The sequence below is a fragment of the Tachypleus tridentatus genome, chromosome 6 (assembly GCF_004210375.1).
Source record: "Tachypleus tridentatus isolate NWPU-2018 chromosome 6, ASM421037v1, whole genome shotgun sequence".
Classification (NCBI taxonomy): Eukaryota; Metazoa; Arthropoda; class Merostomata; order Xiphosura; family Limulidae; genus Tachypleus; species Tachypleus tridentatus.
In genome coordinates, this window is record NC_134830.1 from 11,115,525 (window position 1) to 11,135,395 (window position 19,871).

General features: G+C 37.3%; 1 protein-coding gene across 1 annotated transcript in view; it reads left to right on the plus strand.

Moving 5' to 3' along the window:
• Positions 1-505: 505 nt before the first annotated feature.
• The window catches only part of LOC143254482 (neprilysin-1-like), a gene marked incomplete at its 3' end in the record, with an annotated part of 66,705 nt that continues 47,339 nt past the window's right edge, over positions 506-19,871 (plus strand). Inside the window, 1 exon segment of the mRNA XM_076509659.1 lies at positions 506-756.

Sequence of the window (19,871 nt, forward strand, 5' to 3'; positions counted from 1 at the left end):
TGAATCCACAGTTTAATTGATACGTAACTAAGCGAGTGTTCACTTGAATTCTAAGCTCTGTTCCCTAGAGATACAGTATCTAATGTGAATAATGTGACAAGAAAGGGCGCGCTCCTCATGTTAGTGTTAAAATATTCCAGTGGAAATAAGTCAATTTCCAGATCCATCTTTTATCGAGCTTTCCTTTTAATCCTCTGAAGAATCAGAATATTGCGTGTTCGAGGAAAAATTGCTGTTCCAAATTTCCCATTGAAAATGAGTGTGTGTCGTCAGGATTAGAACGAAAGTGAATGTTCAGCACTTAGTAAACTTGCCACGAGGCTAGCGAAGAAAATAAATTTAGACAACTACTATCCAGCCTGTGCTCGCCTCGGAACGAGTCACCAATCTGGTTGTACAGTGGCGCCTCCAGTGGTCAATAGCGGAGATGACTGAACAGATAAGGTGCACTTGCTGCTTTCTGGGATATTAAAACAGTCCTACAGCTAGATCAGGACCAGAACGGGAGTAACTCCAGTGTGAAGAGAGAAAGGTAATTTAGACGGCGACTCAGCTGTTCCACAGTTTAACGTTGTTGCTCAATAGAAACTCTAACAACAGTTCTTTAGGTTTAGGCCTAATGGAACTTGTTTGTAACGGTAATAAGGTGTCAGTTTAAGTCCATCTACTTTGATTATTCGGGAGATACGCGAAACTACAAAGCTCTAGAGACGCCTACAAGATAGTTGAAGAAAGGAAAAATAAACATAACAGGAGGTAGGTGGTATAGCCGCCCGTTGCAATAACAGTGCCAGCGATCTCGTTTTTTAAGTCTGACTTCCCTAGAGGCTTCTATCATCGAATTAATTGAATTAAAACTACATAAGCCCACAGAGGCACCTAACAAAGTTATTATATTTCTTGAAATTATTTTAAAGGAAAAAACGACGCCTTTCGTTAGCATGTGTAGCAACGAGTTACGTAGTTAAAAGGTGGTAGGTTATCTAACAACAAGATATATCAAACAATTAGAAGTCCAAATTTTAAGCTGTCGTTAGCGATGAAGTAAAGACGTGTAAATCGAAATACCAATTTCACGTATCTAGTCTTATTTCATCGAAATATCGTTGAACAAAAACCTACTAAGGTTTGCTAATTATTCATTTAATCAGCGTGGCTTATTTCGTAGCAATTAATATTTAGTTAGTTAATAAATAATGTAAAAACTATACTCTGCCTTTAATTTATTAACGGTCTCGTGTTTTTCGTCGACTTTCTCTGCTTTTACCGCGTGCGTCTTTCACGAAGGAACAGTTTAAATTATTAAATGAAGAAATTCTGAAATACAAGGATAACATTGTTATATTTGTTGTTAGACTAATAAAAATGAGTTTTACGTATTATACAATAGAAAAAATAAACGCCTGTTTTATTTATCTGAACACAATTGTTTGTTTTCTTTTGTTATTGTGCACAAAGGTACACAAAGGGCTCTGCTCACCACGGGTATCGAAACCCGATTTATAGTGGTGTGAATCTGCAAACGTACTGATGGAGGGTTCTTAGCATAAAGACGATCTGTAGGGAATCGAACCTTGGATTTTAGCATTGTAAGACCATAATATTACCACTGACTCACTGGAATACTTGTTATTCCGTTTTTCTATTTAAAATGATACAACCAATAGAGTAGTCATTCAGGCTTCAGATATATCCAGTTATCACAATAATAATATTGTAACAGGAAGTAGTAATAACTGTTAACGAAAACTAACATGACAAGTGTTTCACACAAAATAAGCTAGACAATTTAACTTCAAGTTTCCATCACAGCAAGACGTGAGTACACAGTATACAACCGCTTCATTTACCACCGTATGGTAAATACGAAAATAAAAACTTATTAGTCACATGCATGCCGTACTGTATAAACCAGTGGTTCTCAACCTTTTCTATGTCGTGCACCGCTAAAAAAATTTTAATATGTTCTCGCACCCCTCACAGTAATTATTTATTTAAGAATAAAGGTGAAGGTGGCCAAAACAAATGTTATCTCGCACCCCCAAGCACCCCTGGTTGGGAACCACTAATATAAACGGTTGTGTGTGGAACTACCACGTGTATATTTGGTGTGATATTTACTAGAAATGCACAAGTGGGTTGGTGTGGTTACGTTTAAACCAAACTTATTTTTAAAACATTCGTCGTTATATGTGGGTGTGTGTCATATTGTTATCACACCCGACACATTAACAGTTTTGAAATAGTGTGGTAACATCAGTGTAAAAATAGAAAAGTTTATTCGATACTTAAGCTCAAAGCTACACAATGAGCTATCCGTAGTCGGTCCACCACGGAGATCGAAATCACGTTTATAATGTTGTACGTCAGTAGACATACCACTGTGCCACTCGGAGCACCTTTTTTAAAAAATATATATTTCGAGCAAATATACTTGAAGAATATCTACATTAGTCGTTAATAATTATGAAGTGATACAATAATGGGAAGGTAACGCCACCCATCGCCAGTCTTTGGGCTACTCTTTCCCGATGGTGATACAATAATGGGAAGGTAACACCACCCATCGCCAGTCTTTGGGCTACTCTTTCCCGATGGTGATACAATAATGGGAAGGTAACACCACCCATCGCCAGTCTTTGGGCTACTCTTTACCGATGGTGATACAATAATGGGAAGGTAACACCACCCATCGCCAGTCTTTGGGCTACTCTTTCCCGATGGTGATACAATAATGGGAAGGTAACACCACCCATCGCCAGTCTTTGGGCTACTCTTTCCCGATGGTGATACAATAATGGGAAGGTAACACCACCCATCGCCAGTCTTTGGACTACTCTTTACCGATGGTGATACAATAATGGGAAGGTAACACCACCCATCGCCAGTCTTTGGACTACTCTTTACCGATGGTGATACAATAATGGGAAGGTAACACCACCCATCGCCAGTCTTTGGGCTACTCTTTATCGATGAATGATGGGCTTATCATTCAACTTATAACGATTGAAAGAGCGAGAATAATAGATGATTGGATTCGAACCCTTGACCAGAACATTGCGAGTCCAACGTTCTAATCACCAGGCCATGCCAGTCCACGTGCCTTTTGTGGTTGAAACGGGTAACCCTTTTTCACATTCATTCTAGCGTATTGGACCGTTTCTGTTGTCAGGTGTTTGTCACGCTATAGTTAGGCTTATTTGAGTTTATAATGTATATTTCATATTCATATGTGATCAGTGTGCATAAGGATCAGTCTGCATCTCTAACAACCTAACTTCTAGGGTTAATTAAGTTTACGTCTGTATGATCAGTGTACGTTAGGGTCAGTCTTTATCTATAATAACCTAACTAACAGGTTTAGTTTAGTTTGTATCTGTGTGATCAGTGTACGTTATGGTCAGTCTTCATTTGTAATAACCTAACTACTAGGATTATTTGTGTCTGTGCAAAGTTGTTTTTATTTTAAGAAGTATCACATTTCAGAATCGAGAAATGTAACGACGATTATCGTTACTAACGCTTCACAATAATTCAGACACTATTATTTAATATTTAATTATAATTAAGCTATTTTTAGAAAATAAAAATATATATTGGGTTTTAAGTCGCAATTCCGACTTTATCCTCTCTCCCAGTAGCTCGGCAATAAATCTGTGAGTTTATGACGTTAAAATTGAGGTTCCGTACCTATGATGAAGAAAGCTCACAGCACATTTTAGATCAGAGCCGGTGTTCCTCACGTGCGGCCCGGCATGGCCAAGCGTGCTAAGGCGTTCGACTCTAATCCGAGGGTCGCGGGTTCGAATCTCAGTCACACCAAACATACTCGCCCTTTCAGCCGTGGGGGCGTTATAATGTGACGATCAATCCCATTATTCGTTGGTAAAAGAGTAGCCCAAGAGTTGGCGGTAGGTGGTGATGACTAGCTGCCTTCCCTCTAGTCTTACACTGCTAAATTAGGGACGGCTAGCGCAGATAGCCCTCAGTAGCTTTGCGCGAAATTCAAAACAAACAAAGCAGTTTCTCATTTGCCACGTTTTGTCGAATGTCATATTTTAAACTTTGAAGTACAACGTAACTATATAAATATATATATTTTATTTCAGTTAAGAAAGGAAATAGATAATGACAGATCCGCAATTATGATTTTTGTGTTCTTAATTTGTGTGGCGCTTGACTCGCAATCTGAGGGTCGCGAGGTTGAATCTCCGTCACACCAAGTATTCTTGCCTTTTCGTCGGTGGGGACGTTATAATGTTACGCTCAATCCCACTATTAGTTGGTAAAAGAGTAGCCCAAGAGTTGGCGGTCGGTTTCAATCTCTTTCTGCCTTTCCTCTTAGTCTTACAATAGTATTACACTGCTGAATTAGAGACGAGTAGCGCACTTAGCCCTCGTGTAGCGATGTAGGTGTTACTTGAGAAATACATTTTAGTTTCATTGGGAATAAAAGAAAAACCTATAGTGTACTAGGTATTCTACCGCTTACAAAATATCGTGCAATTAAAAATAGAATAATATAACTATCTTCTTATAATTGCGCCTTTGTAATTCAATACCAACCCTGTATGGACGTCTTTAGATTAGAATGAAATCGCTGACTCAGAGTGCTCTGGCGAACACTTTACCTGCTCGCTAGCTTTTCTCTACGGATGAGTGTCATTGACTAAATGGATGAACAGATGAACAATACGCTTAATCACGGCAGCCACTCATCAGATATCCCTATTTATAAAAAAAAACAAATAAAAATTATTTTCTAATTTTTCATTTGAGAAAAAAGTAATGTGTCTATCATATGAACGAAAATATTTGATGTTAATCAGATTTTGAGTCGATTGAAGTTGCGAACTAAATAAAATTAGCTTTCGAAATACGTATGTATAACGATTGGTGGATATATTTTTCGGAATGTTTCCATCAAATGGCGCTAGAGGGCGGAAACATTTTAAATTCTACTTTATTTTTAATAGAATCTTTTTACGTACTGTAGCCAACTTTTAACTCGTAATTTTAATGAAATTTTAATCATTTTGAAATATCGTAGAAGCTGAAGCTTTCCTGAGAGAGAAACGAGTTATTATAAAACGATAATAGTCGATTTTTGATTGTACTTACTGATAAAATATTCTTGATTGTAACATACAGCTGTTGCAGTAAGTAATATTAGTTTTAGCTTTTAAATATGTTGTTAAATAATTAAGTATTTAAATATGTTATTAGAAAGTTAAGTATGTAAATACATTATTAAATAATTAAGTATGTAAATACATTATTAAATAATTAAATATTTAAATACATTATTAAATAATTAGGCTTGTAAATACATTATTAAATAATTAAATATTTAAGTACATTATTAAATAATTAGGCTTGTAAATACATTATTAAATAATTAAATATTTAAGTACATTATTAAATAATTAAATATTTAAGTACATTATTAAATAATTAAATACATTGTTAAATAATTAAGTATTTAAATACATTGTTAAGTAATGAAGTATTTAAATACATTTTAAATAGTTAAGTATTTAAATACATTGTTACGTAATGAAGTATTTAAATACATTTTTAAATAGTTAAGTATTTAAATACATTGTTACGTAATGAAGTATTTAAATACATTTTAAATAGTTAAGTATTTAAATACATTTTAAATAGTTAAGTATTTAAATACATTGTTAAATTTTGAACGTTGATTTAAATATTAAAACGTTCTTTAGTGTTAAAACGTGTAAACTGGATAATGATAGCAACAGTGATCGAAACGTCGTACCTACTCTAAAATATAATCTTACTGTAAAAGTTGCATCTTGTCAAAAAAATTAGAAAATACTGCTTGAGAAAAACATACAACAGTAAAGCTTCTGACTTCTAATATTCCCTGGCGGCGGGTTTCGAAATCTACGGTGAGCGAAGCACAGATAGCCTATTGTGTAGCTTTCTGCTTAAGAAAAAATAAACAATATTGAAACTACAATTAATCATATTATTTAATTATGTTCAACTGATAGAGAAATTGTTGTACAACGAAAGAATGATAAAAAGTAACCATCAAAGACGAACGTACACGATATCAAACTAAAACAATTATTATTTGTGAAAGAACGAATCATCAGTCAATACTCTATTAATTTCTCTTGTTTTGCACTCAAAGTATTAGCTAAATATATTTCCCTAGTACCGTTTTCTGTTTGTTTGTTTGGAATTTCGCACAAAGCTACACGAGGGTTATCTGCGCTAGTCGTCCCTAATTTAGCAGTGTAAGACTACAGGGACGGCAGCTAGTCATCACCACCCACCGCCAACTCTTGGGCTACTCTTTTACCAACGAATAGTGGGATTGGCCGCACATAATAACGCCCCCACGGCTGAAATGGAGAGCACGTTTGGTGCGACAAGGTTTCGAACACGCGACCCTCAGATTACGAGTCGAACGCCTTAACCCACCTGGACTGTTTTTCTAACGTGTGTGTTTAATAGATTGGTGAAAGTTCTTTAACGGAAAATTCTGGAAAACAACATTGCTGTAAAAAGTGTTTATTTCTGAATAAAGTTACTTGACTTCAGAATAAAGGTATCGAACCGTGAATACAGTACTAGTGCCGTACATACAGTACATGCTCGCCCTTTCAGCCGTGGGGGCGTTATAACGTGATGGTCAATCCCACTATTCGTTGGTAAAAGAGTAGCCCAAGAGTTGGCGGTTGGTGGTGATGACTAGCTGCCTCTCCTCTGGTCTTAAACTACTAAATTAGTGACGGCTAGCGAAGATGTCCCTTGTGTAGATTTACGCGAAATTCAAACCAAACCAGTTCTTTTATAGTCATTGGCTTTCAAACTTTTATCCAGCAGTCTAAGATAGATCATTCTAATTACACCTCATAATGTTTCAGTAAAAATTTTAAAGTTTGTGTAAATCGTGGCCAAGATGGGGAAGAATATGAGACGTCTGTTTCAGAAAGGCGAAACTAAAACCAATGTCTTGGTATGAATTTGTTTGAAATTAATTTTTATTTATTTAAACATATTTGCTTTCTTCTCCAAGGTAGAGGTCTCTGTCTACTGTACATGATGAATAAGCACAACTCTACATGCCAGTGTATATTATTATGACTTGTTGTTTTTTTTTTACACAATGGGTTATTTGTGCTCTGCCCACAACGGGTATCAAAACTCGAATTTTAGTGCCGTAAGCTTACGTACCTTTCTCTGAGCTACTTTTGGGCTGCATTATCACGAACACAGCAAGAACATCTGTAGTGAACTAATTGATCAGATCAAGTAACAGTAAAGATCTAGCGGTATCATGGTATTCATTAGATCCAAGTAACAGTAAAGATCTAGCGGTATCATAGTATTCATTAGATCCAAGTAACAGTAAAAATCTAGCGGTATCATAGTATTCATTAGATCCAAGTAACAGTAGAAATCTAGCGGTATCATAGTATTCATTAGATCCAAGTAACAGTAAAATCTAGCGGTATCATGGTATTGATTAGATCCGAATAACAGTAAAATCTAGCGGTATCATGGTGTAACATTTTGCTACTTTATTTAGATTAACATTGCTAATCTTAGTCAATCAGAAGTTTTGAAATTCTACCAGATGTGATGTCGAGAAACCCACTTGTTGAGAAATTTATATGCAAAACGGCTCGTTTGGGTTGAGAAAATATTTTACATAGAAGAGCGAACAACGTTTCGACCTTCTTCGGAACCTGACGATGACCGAAGAAGGTCGAAACGTTGTTCACTCTCTATAAAATATTTTCAACCCAAACGAGCCGTTTTGCTATAAATCTACCAGATGTGTTGTAACCAACTTTACTGAACTCTACTGAATGCGGTACTAAAGCTAGAACCAACCAGAGCAACACTGTGGCTATTGAAACAGTGACCTCTCACTTCTTCTGCTTTCCTCTCCCTCTTATAATGCTAAAACTGGGTTTCGATACCCGTGCTGGACACAACACAGATAGCTCTTTGTCTAGTTTCGTGTTTAACAACATACAAATAAACTCTCTTCTTCTGGTCAGGGCCTCCGCATGACCTCGTGGTTTGAGCTCTCGATTTGCAACAAACAAAACGAGATTCACTCTTCGTATCAGTTGAATTAAAAAACAACAACATGTTATATTATACATGGCCATACAGAATTAATTGCAATAACATAAAACACTTATTTGTTGGTTGTGAGCATGCGCTAACTGTCACTAATTTACAACAAGTAATTCATCAACACCACTAACCAAACTTTTGGGATACTCTTGTCTGATCAAATAACACACGTGTGCTATTTCTTGTGGTAATATTTCGCAGCTCATGCACCTCTGATTTACAGTCGTGGTGTGCCAACTGCTAGGCCACATTCGGTCCTCGTGTGGTTCGTAAATTGATCATATCCTGATGGTGATAGTACATAACGGTTCGACATAGCCTGATGGTGGTAGTACATAACGGTTCGACATAGCCTGATGGTGACAGTACATAACGGTTCGACATAGCCTGATGGTGATAGTACATAACGATTCGACATAGCCTGATGGTGACAGTACATAACGGTTCGACATAGCCTGATGTTGACGGTACATAACGGCACGACATAGCCTGATGGTTAGGACGCTCGATTCGTAATCTGAGGATCGTAAGTTCGAATCCTTGTTCCACCAAAAAATACTCGCCGTTTCAGCCGCGGGGAGTTGTTTAATTTGACGGTTAATCCCACTATTCGTTGATAAAGAGAGCAGCCAAAAGTTGGCGGTGGGTGGTGTTGGCCTTCCCTCCAGTCTATTACAGCTAAATAAATTATATACGGCTAATACAGATGGCACTCGTGTAGCTTTGGGTAAAATTTAAACCAAACCTTCTGATTATTTTAGTTTTCGATTTGATGTTTGTAAATTTGGTTTGATCTTGCAGTAGAATATGAGAACAACTTTAAGTCCAAGTAAGGATCACTCGTGGACCCATATTCCGATTTGTTTTCCACGATAATCCATTAAATTTTCGTGTTACGAAAGTACACGTACACTTCAAACAGGTAATTTCACTCCCACCTCTGCATGTTCGTGCTCTCTACTGCAAGTGTGTCTCTTTTAAAGATGTTACCATAGTAGCCAAACATTTGTTGTTCTTTTTATGATTGTTTGACCTGAGGAAACTAACAACAAAATAAACGGCTTCTCTGTTAACCTCAATAAGTTATTCAACTTCATGTATATTGTCTCCCGGTAGATTATGGGTAAATTTATGAATTTACAATAGTAAAACCTGGGTTTGATTCACCCTGGTGTACAGAGTGTACGTTACGTTGCTTATCGGGTTGTTATGTGCCTAAATGAATAAAAAATTAGAGATAAGGTGCAGATGTGCTTAAATCTTTTAAAGTTTAATACATGACGAATTTATGAACGTAGCATAAGCCAACTCCATCATTGTCAGAATAGGCCCGGCATGACAAGGTAGTTAAGGCACTCGACTCGTAATCTGAGGATCGCGGGTTCGAATTCTCCTCACATTAAAGATGCTCGCTCTTTCAACCCTGAGGGCGTTATAATGTCTCGATTAATCCTACTATTTGTTGGTAAAGCCAATCCCAAGAGTTGGCGGCGGCTGGTCATAACTAGCTGCTCTCCCTCTAGTCTTACACTGCCAAATTAGAGACGGCTAGCGCAGATAGCTCTCGCGTAGCTTTGCCCCAAAATCATAAACAAACAAATTGTGATAATATTTTGAAAATAAGAGACTTTTACGAGAGAGGTGGTGATACACACTCTCAACTAAGGACTCATAATGTGAAACATTTGCGTTTCTTTAAAGAAACTTAAAATCTATGGACCTGGATGAGAATTTAAACACTTATCCCTTTTACTTTTATTCTAACCAACCATCCAGTACCTTCTGAACTGTGCAGTCAGACCATTGAAACTAACATCTGGAAACAATGTTAATGTTTCTCATAAAAGTAATAATCTAATGTGTTTAATTATCTCTAAGTTTGGACAAATATCAAGGTCTAAGTCCATGATACATCTACTTCATTTTACGTACTTCTTAGATGGCCGGTCTATTTGGTTAACATGCATCTCCACCAGAGATTATTAACCCTTTTATCTAGTTAAACTTCCGAAGTGTTTTGTAAAAGGTCTTGTAACCGTATATAGGAAATGTCGCTTAGTTCGTTTTCATTTATTGACTCGTAAATAAAACATTTCTTCATATCTCGTAGGTGAATATTTGTTAAATATGGCTACTGTGGACTAGATACCTTCTCTCTGGTCCATCAGTTCAAAATCAGGGATGAATAGTGCTTGTGCCATTTCTGAAAAGCCCTTGTGCCATTTCCAAAAAGAAGCGAATAAACTTTTTAAGGTAAATAGCTTTAGAACCAAAATAAAAATGAATTGCTTATTTAGCGTAATTGTTCTAATCGAAGGGTCATTTTTTTTACGACAAGGGTTTCGATCAACAACACCAGAAGTTACTTCTTTAGTGGCATCGTCTTTACGTTTTGGTAATAAAACTTTTTTTTTAAATAAAGAGTAAGATAATGGAAATTTAGCGCCAAGATGGCGCTCTCTTGAATATAACCTTAAAACTAGAGAACTGGCCAATTTCGATCTATGCTTTTACCGACTCATTCAGTCTGATGTATGATTACGGTCTCTGAAGATCTTTATTGGTAGATTGCTCTATTGTACAACCTTTCTTCATCAAACAATTCCTACCACAATACTGCTAAAGTCAACAGCGTCTGGGATGTTGCTGGTACTTTCCGGAAACTTTTGTGAATTTAGATGACGTATTCTCAAGATGGCTGGTATGGGTATTAAACCTTTAATTAAAATAAAGTACAGAATCAATGTTTTGACCTTCCTAGGTCATCTTCAGGTTAACAAAGAGAGAATTTGCAGCTGACCGTTGCCGGGCACATGTCTTAGGGACGAGAGAAAAACGAGTACGTGATTGTAGGGGGTGTTGTAGTTGGATGTTAGGTTAGTAATTAGTATAGGTATAAAGGTGTTCCTTTATATTGATTTAGTTTTGGTTTTAGTTGTTGTATAAGTAGGGCTTTTTTGATTTGGCATTTGTTTATATTTGTTTCCCTACTTTGTATCTGGGTGTTTTCTATGGTTATGTTGTGTTTATTTGATTTGCAGTGTTCAAAAAACGTGTGAAGGTGTTTTTTGTGTTCTTTGAATCTGAATTCCATTTTTCTGTTTATTTCAAGAACAATTTGATTTAAAGTGTGTTTATGTTGTCAATATGAGAACAGTATGATCTGAAGTGTTCTTCTGTTAACGATATGAGAACAGTATGATCTGAAGTGTTCTTCTGTTAACGATATGAGAACAGTATGATCTGAAGTGTTCTTCTGTTAACGATATGAGAACAGTATGATCTGAAGTGTGCTTCTGTTAACGATATGAGAACAGTATGATGTGAAGTGTTCTTCTGTTAACGATATGAGAACAGTATGATGTGAAGTGTTCTTCTGTTAACGATATGAGAACAGTATGATGTGAAGTGTTCTTCTGTTAACGATATGAGAACAGTATCATTTGAAATATAAAGGTTGTAATTTAAGATTATATGTTTGAGAGCAAATCCAGATTGGACTATCCACTCTGTCCACTGCAGGAAATCGAACCTCGTATTTTATTAATGGAAGTCTGTAAACTTATAGCTATCGCACTGGGGGACCGTACCTTAATATAAGCGTCGGTTGTCTTGTGATTAAACAGTGCAGACAGTTGATGTTAAGAGGTGTAATTCGTTCTATAAAGTGTTTACAAGCTACCACTTAACTCACAAAGAATATGGAATTTCGAAACAATTGTTTGTGGTACATTAGATGTGTTTCTGCACAGCGCTTCGTTTCTAACGGTGAAACATGTTTCACCGTTAGAGACGGTACGTTCTACAGAAATAAAATACTTAGTATTACTCTATACATGCTGTAGAATTTGAGGTAACAAGCCCAGTGGTTATTACTTACATCCTTGTGCAAATTAATTGAAACAAATGGTTATTTTACAATATTTTCAACATGGCGGCCGGTGTAGGCTCGGTGAATCCGCTGATTTCCTTTAATAGTCATTTTCTCACACATACGGCGTCATTAGCTGTGTTTTGCAGTACGGTGATTTATTTTTGGGATATATGATGAAATTTTGAGCAATATTACGTCATTCAAAATTGCGTTAGAAGGGCAAGGAGACCAGTCAAAAAAACAACTTCTTACCAACTCAATGAAGAAAAAAACGGTATCAATGGGGTCTGAAGTACAAGAACTGGATGCAAGAACAATGGAGGAAGGTGTTATTCAGTGACGAGACTCATTTCTTCGCAAAGGGTCAAAGAAGTCTGCATGTTCGCAGATCTTCAGGAGAGAAACTTTAAGAATCTCACATAAATCAGTTCGTAAAACATCCCTTGAAGAAAATATTTTGGGGTTTTTTCAGCTACTATGGCGTCGGAGGCTTATACATCGTAGAAGGTATGATGCGAGGACCACAGTACATCGAAGATTTGCAGAGGCGAGTCGTTCCAGAATTAAAAAGAGATTTCCAAACGGATTTAGTATTTTTCAGCAAGATCTGGCTCCGTGCCCCACATCGAAACTTGTGAAGAATTTTATGACTACAACACGAATAAAGGTGCAGGACTGGCCTGGAAACTCTTCGGACCTAAATTCTTTTGAAAATCCTTGGGCGATTTGTAAAGAAAGACTTCGGTGAAAAGACTGTACTAGGAAAGATAAGCTAATTGAGGCCATAATTGAGGTGTGGTACCGCGATCCAGAAATTAGTAAAAATTGTAGTCAACTCGTGGACTCGATGCCAAAGCGGATTAATGATCTTCTGAAAAATAAAGGCGGTCATATCATGTATTAATTTGTGAGTAATTTTTGGATTCTCAGAAATAAAACGCAAAAAAATTGAAAAAAATTGTAATTTTCCGTCTTGTTTCAATTAATTTGCACAAGGGTGTATTTCACAAACAACAATACCAAATTTCGTAAGTTTTCTAGTGAAGCTCTCAAAGAATAACCTCAGTTGACTTTGGTTTTAAATGCAGTATATATTGTTTCGGCCTTTTCACTCTGAAAATTAGCTTTAAAGGAACATGCCTCATCCTTCAGTTAGCAACAAACAATTAGAAATGGAGATCTCTCACAGATACGGCACCTGATGGCTGAACGATAAGTTTGTGGAGTAATAACGCTAAAAAAAATCAAGGTTTTGATACCTTCATTGAGTACAGCATGGTTAGCCCATTTTAAAATTCTATGCTTCTGTGCTAATATATATATAACTCCTGGAAATAGGAGGATTCGCATTGTCTATATGAAGGTGTAAAGTTGTCTCAAACTGAGGAGAATATTTCCTTTTATTGAGAAAGGTGTTTACACGTGTTACCTGAAGACTTTGGAGGGGGATTCAATACACATCATTTTACACGTGTTACCTGAAGACCTTGGAGGGAAATTCAATACACATCATTTTACACGTGCTACCTGAAGACCTTGGAGGGGGAATCAATACACATCATTTTACACGTGTTACCTGAAGACCTTGGAGGGGGATTCAATACACATCATTTTATACGTGTTAACTGAAGACCTTGGAGGGGGAATCAATACACATCATTTTACACGTGCTACCTGAACACCTTGAAGGGGGATTCAATACACATCATTTTACACGTGCTACCTGAACACCTTGGAGGGGGAATCAATACACATCATTTTACACGTGCTACCTGAACACCTTGAAGGGGGATTCAATACACATCATTTTACACGTGCTACCTGAACACCTTGGAGGGGGAATCAATACACATCATTTTACACGTGTTACCTGAATACCTTGGAGGGAATCAATACACATCATTTTACACGTGTTACCTGAAGACCTTGGAGGGGGATTCAATACACATCATTTTACACGTGTTACCTGAAGACCTTGGAGGGGGAATCAATACACATCATTTTACACGTGCTACCTGAATATCTTGGAGGGCAAATCAATACACATCATTTTACACGTGTTACCTGAAGACCTTGGAGGGGGATTCAATACACATCATTTTACACGTGCTACCTGAATACCTTGGAGGGGAATCAATACACATCATTTTACGTGTTACCTGAATACCTTGGAGAGGGATTCAATACACATATTTTACACGTGTTACCTGATTAGCTTGGAGGGGGAATCAATACACATCATTTTACACGTGCTACCTGAACACCTTGGAGGGGGAACCAATACACATCATTTTACACGTGTTACCTGAATACCTTGGAGGGGGAATCAATACACATCATTTTACACGTGCTACCTGAATATCTTGGAGGGGGGAATCAATACACATTATTTTACACGTGCTACCTGAATATCTTGGAGGGGGATTCAATACACATCATTTTACACGTGTTACCTGAATACCTTGGAGGGGGATTCAATACACATCATTTTACACGTGTTACCTGAAGACCTTGGAGGGGGAATCAATACACATCATTTTACACGTGCTACCTGAATATCTTGGAGAGGGATTCAATACACATCATTTTACACGTGCTACCTGAAGACCTTGAAGGGGGATTCAATACACATCATTTTACACGTGCTACCTGAAGACCTTGAAGGGGATTCAATACACATCATTTTACACGTGCTACCTGAACACCTTGGAGGGAATCAATACACATCATTTTACGTGCTACCTGAATATCTTCGAGAGGGATTCAATACACATCATTTTACACGTGCTACCTGAAGACCTTGAAGGGGGATTCAATACACATCATTTTACACGTGCTACCTGAACACCTAGGAGGGGGATCAATACACATCATTTTACACGTGTTACCTGAATACCTTGGAGGGGAATCAATACACATCATTTTACACGTGCTACCTGAATATCTTGGAGGGCAAATCAATACACATCATTTTACACGTGTTACCTGAAGACCTTGGAGGGAATCAATACACATCATTTTACGTGTTACCTGAAGACCTTGGGGGATTCAATACACATCATTTACACGTGTTACCTGAAGACCTTGGAGGGGAATCAATACACATCATTTTACACGTGCTACCTGAACACCTTGAAGGGGATTCAATACACATCATTTTACACGTGCTACCTGAACACCTTGGAGGGGAATCAATACATCATTTTACACGTGTTACCTGAATACCTTGGAGGGGAATCAATACACATCATTTTACACGTGTTACCTGAAGACCTTGGAGGGGATTCAATACACATCATTTTACACGTGTTACCTGAAGACCTTGAGGGGATTCAATACACATCATTTTACACGTGTTACCTGAAGACCTTGAAGGGGAATCAATACACATCATTTTACGTGCTACCTGAATATCTTGGAGGGATTCAATACACATCATTTTACACGTGCTACCTGAAGACCTTGAAGGGGATTCAATACACATCATTTTACACGTGCTACCTGAACACCTTGGAGGGGAATCAATATACATCATTTTACACGTGTTATCTGAATACCTTGGAGGGGAATCAATACACATCATTTTACGTGTTACCTGAAGACCTTGGAGGGATTCAATACACATCATTTTACACGTGCTACCTGAATATCTTCGAGAGGGATTCAATACACATCATTTTACGTGCTACCTGAAGACCTTGAAGGGGATTCAATACACATCATTTTACACGTGCTACCTGAACACCTAGGAGGTGGATCAATACACATCATTTTACGTGTTACCTGAATACCTTGGAGGGGAATCAATACACATCATTTTACACGTGCTACCTGAATATCTTGGAGGGCAAATCAATACATCATCATTTTACACGTGTTACCTGAAGACCTTGGAGGGGATTCAATACACATCATTTTACACGTGCTACCTGAATACCTTAGAGGGGAATCAATACACATCATTTTACACGTGTTACCTGAATACCTTGAGAGGATTCAATACATAATTTTACACGTGTTACCTGATTAGCTTGGAGGGGAATCAATACACATCATTTTACACGTGCTACCTGAACACCTTGGAGGGGAACCAATACACATCATTTTACACGCGTTACCTGAATACCTTGGAGGAATCAATACACATTATTTTACACGTGCTACCTGAATATCTTGGAGGGGATTCAATACATCATTTTACACGTGCTACCTGAATATCTTGGAGGATTCAATATACATCATTTTACACGTGCCACCTGAATACCTTGGAAAGGGATTCAATACACATCATTTTACACGTGTTACCTGAATACCTTGGAGGGGATTCAATACACATCATTTTACACGTGTTGCCTGAAGACCTTGGAGGGGAATCAATACACATCATTTTACACGTGCTACCTGAATATCTTGGAGAGGGATTCAATACACATCATTTTACACGTGCTACCTGAAGACCTTGAAGGGATTCAATACACATCATTTACACGTGCTACCTGAACACCTTGGAGGAATTAATATACATCAATTTACACGTGTTACCTGAATACCTTGGAGGGAATCAATATACATCATTTTACACGTGTTACCTGAATACCTTGGAGGGGAATCAATACACATCATTTTACACGTGTTACCTGAAGACTTTGGAGGGGATTCAATACACATCATTTTACACGTGCTACTTGAATATCTTGGAGATGGATTCAATACACATCATTTTACACGTGCTACCCGAACACCTTGGAGGGATCAATACACATCATTTTACACGTGTTACCTGAATACCTTGGAGGGGAATCAATACACATCATTTTACACGTGCTACCTGAATATCTTGGAGGCAAATCAATACACATCATTTTACACGTGTTACCTGAAGACCTTGGAGGGATTCAATACATCATTTTACACGTGCTACCTGAATACCTTAGAGGGGAATCAATACACATCATTTTACGTGTTACCTGAATACCTTGGAGAGGATTCAATACACATAATTTACACGTGTTACCTGATTAGCGGAGGGGAATCAATACACATCATTTTACACGTGCTACCTGAACACCTTGGAGGGGAACCAATACACATCATTTTACACGTGTTACCTGAATACCTTGTAGGGGAATCAATACACATCATTTTACACGTGCTACCTGAATATCTTGAGAGGAATCAATACACATTATTTTACACGTGCTACCTGAATATCTTGGAGGGATTCAATACACATCATTTTACACGTGTCACCTGAATACCTTGAAGGGGATTCAATATACATCATTTTACACGTTCCACCTGAATACCTTGGAAAGGGATTCAATACACATCATTTACACGTGTTACCTGAATATCTTGGAGGAAGATTCAATACATATCATTTTACACGTGTTACCTGAAGACCTTGGAGGGGATTCAATACACATCATTTTACACGTGCTACCTGAATACCTTAGAGGGGAATCAATACTTCATTTTACACGTGTTACCTGAATACCTTGGAGAGGTTCAATACACATAATTTTACGTGTTACCTGATTAGCTTGAGGGGAATCAATACACATCATTTTACGTGCTACCTGAACACCTTGGAGGGGAACCAATACACATCATTTACACGTGTTACCTGAATACCTTGTAGGGGAATCAATACACATCATTTTACACGTGCTACCTGAATATCTTGGAGGAATCAATACATTATTTTACACGTGCTACCTGAATATTTTGGAGGGGATTCAATACACATCATTTTACGTGTCACCTGAATACCTTGAAGGGGATTCAATATACATCATTTACACGTTCCACCTGAATACCTTGGAAAGGGATTCAATACACATCATTTTACACGTGTTACCTGAATATCTTGGAGGAAGATTCAATACATATCATTTTACACGTGTTACCTGAAGACCTTGGAGGGGGGAATCAATACACATCATTTTACACGTGCTACCTGAATACCTTGGAGGATTCAATACACATCATTTTACACGTGCTACCTGAATATCTTGGAGGGAATCAATACACATCTTTTACACGTGCTACCTGAATACCTTGGAGGGAATCAATACACATCATTTTACACGTGTTACCTGAAGACCTTGGAGGGGGGATTCAATACAGATCATTTTACACGTGCTACTTGAATCTTGGAGGGGTGAATCAATACATATCAATTCTTTGCACGCTTGGAACGCGTGCTAATGACAGCTGATGCATTGCGTATTTATAAGATGTATATTATTCTGTGTTTCTATCACTGAACTTTGTCGATAAATCAGTTTACAGTTTTGATACCTCTTATGACAAGTGAATAAAGACATTGTTCAGAAACTCACGTGAACCGTTTCAGTCACTTTTCAAAATAATTCATATTAAAATATTTAAAATTCATTTTATTTATAATATGATTTTCAGTGCGATTGGGATGTAGTTCAAAGAACCAATTTGCTTCTAACTGCAAACTTCTTTTCTCCCGTTTGACTGAAAACAATTTATTTATTATTTTCTTCTTAGTTTATGTCTTAAGTCAGAAGTATTAGTTAGCGTATTATTTTTCAGATAAAAATCGAAAGCAGTTTCCACTTTTGTCCTATTTTGTTTTACTTCTCCCAACAGTTTTAGCGATCATTCTGAACGCTACAAATCGGATTTCGATCCACGTGGTGGGCACAGCACAGATAGCCATTGTTAAAGTTTATTATTAAGAAACATTTTAAGTAAGTATTCTAACGTTTGTAGAGTAGGCCGGCATGGCCAAGCGCGTTAAAGCGTGCACTCCTAATCTGAGGGTCGGGGTTCGCATCCAGGTCGCGCCAAACATGCTCGCCCTTTCAGCCGTGGGGCGTTACAAAGTGACGGCCATTCCCACTATTCGTTGATAAAAGAGTAGCCCAAGAGTTGGCGGTGGGTGGTGATGACTAGCCGCCTTCCCTCTAGTCTTACACTGCTACATTAGGGACGGCTAGCACAGTTAGCCCTCGAGTAGCTTTGTGCGAGATTCCAAAACAAACAAACAATTTGTAGAGTATGTGATATATAACATTTCTGAAAAAAAAAAAAACAGATTTGGTGAAAGAACCAACTAAGATTACTAGATGTTGTTTTAATTATAATATATAAACTTAACGAAATAATAAGAGAAAGTCGAAGGTGGAGCTGGCTTTACGTTGAGAAGAATCTGACATGTCACTCAGTACTTATTTTATCGACTTTACGCTTTTAGCGCCCCTATCGGATAATTTATTAATTTCTTTATATTGAAGTCCAGTCGGCCCAGGGATACAGTGTCGGACTGTAGAATCGAGATCTTTTGAATCAGGAACTTAAATATAAACTGTGCGGCCTTGATCGTGGGCGTGTTATAAGAGTGGCAGTCAAATCACACTGTTCGGTCTGAAAAGAGTAATCCAAGAGATAGCGGTTTGTGATTTTCGCCATCTGTCGTCCCTCTAGTTTATTACTTCAATATTAGGGACGGTTAACGCATATACATTGTACCTTCAAACACAAAAAAAAAACCAAAACAAGTACACTCTGTACTCGATTTATGTACACGGAAATGGCTTTCGATTGACCTTCAGATTTACATACTGGTTTGCATAATTTATGAATTATATTTTTATTACTTCTGTGGTAAAATGTCAAGATTACGATTTTAGCAAAACTGACATTTTGTTTAGTTTATTCCATGATAATAAAGTAAAAATTATTATAAAAGTTTTGGTTAATTTTTACGCAATTTCAATATTTTTGTCTCTAGTGGCTAGATCATGAACTGATAATTAATTTCATTAAGAGTTATGAGCAGTTCTTTTCTGTTTTATTGTTTCACACAGAATTCGCCAGAGAAGAACCATAGATG